Source organism: Elephantulus edwardii, unplaced genomic scaffold, assembly GCF_000299155.1.
Source record: "Elephantulus edwardii isolate Elephantulus edwardi_28Jun2011 unplaced genomic scaffold, EleEdw1.0 scaffold00047, whole genome shotgun sequence".
In the NCBI taxonomy this organism is placed as follows: Eukaryota; Metazoa; Chordata; class Mammalia; order Macroscelidea; family Macroscelididae; genus Elephantulus; species Elephantulus edwardii.
The window spans coordinates 18,999,181-19,000,618 of NW_006399797.1; the positions used below are offsets into that span (position 1 = coordinate 18,999,181).

General features: G+C 39.2%; 1 protein-coding gene across 1 annotated transcript in view; it reads right to left on the minus strand.

The window, feature by feature from the left end:
* The window catches only part of LOC102873079 (40S ribosomal protein S26-like), a 4,089-nt gene that overhangs the window by 883 nt on the left and 1,768 nt on the right, over window positions 1-1,438 (minus strand). The window lies entirely within an intron of this gene.

Below are 1,438 nucleotides of genomic sequence, written 5' to 3' on the forward strand. Positions count from 1 at the left end.
TAGTAAGAGCAAATGATAGACCAGCAAGTGTCTATACACCTTAGCTATAAAGTAATTGTTGTGTGTCATTAAATGGGGACTGCCTCATCGCAGGAAGTTTTCAGAGGAAGTTAATCACAGGAGATGAGACTGCTCATCCTTCTTCCACTTAGCAGTTAGTAGATTCATGACTTTGGGATTGCAGCACAGCTTCTTACCACTAGACCACCATACAAATAATTACTCCGATGCAACAAACTATCATATATCTGTTGTACATCTCACAGCAAATTGTAGATCCAATCAGGCATACAGATATCATAACACAGGACAACCTTTTCTGGCTCCAGGTGAGGCTCATGGCAGTAAAGCAGGATGATGCCCTGGATTAGGTTATTTGGCAAAGATGGTGGTCCTGATGGATCTTTAGTTCTGGTGTTTGTTGTAAGGCCAAAGACTTTGGAGCTCACTACTTAAGAATGATGAAATGCTGAAATCCTGAGACATTGTGCGTTATCTCGGAACTCTGGCTAAGTCCTAAAGACCTTAGGTTGTTAAGTGTTGTCAAATCAGAAATGACTTGTAACTGAATCTCCAGAGGGTTTTCAGAGGCTTTAAATTCTACAGAAGGAGTTTGTTTTTCTTTTCTCCACAGAGCATCTACCTTTGGTTTAGCAGCACAACTTTTTACCATTAGCCACCAGGGCTACCTATTTGTTGATTCAAAGGGACAAGAAGTTCAGAGAAAAGTCTCTGGGTCTAGCTAAAGTGTCAAATCTAACAGAAACTCCTCTCCCATCCCATTGTGTTGGTATGTTACAGGATTCTATTCTCTGCAAAAGTAAGGAAGAAATAAATCTGCTATAGAGTAGTTTAAACTTAAAAGAAAATTTCTTCTGAATGGAAGCAAAAGATAAAAATCTCCTGACGATCTGTAACCACAATTCATCACTCACACTAGTTAATGGTTTGAATTCATATTATCTGTATAGTTGAAACCTCTTAAAAAGAGAATTTTATTTGAAGTGGTTCCAGGTTGGTGGTACTTCCCAGCAACAAGTAGAGTAAATATACAAATTATCTTGGGGAAATGCAACTACATTTCAAGTTTAAAGAACACAAATTAATAAAACAATAAAATCCTTAAGAAAACATCCACCTAACTGTCGAACTGCTCAATTAACCTTACTGATGTGGCAAGTTGTTGTTATGTGCCCTCAAATCACTTGCAACTCATAATGAACCTATGTACAACTGTCCTATACTCTGCTCTATCCTGTACCTACCCCCAATACCCCAGTCACTGTATCAATCCATCTCATTGAGGGTTTTCTTCTCTTGTGCTGTCCCTCTCAAGAATGATGATCCTCTCCAAAGACTGGTCCCTCCTTGCAACATGCCCAAAGTATGTCAGACAGAGCTTCAGAATTCTTGCCTACAAGGAGCATTCTGGTTCCAC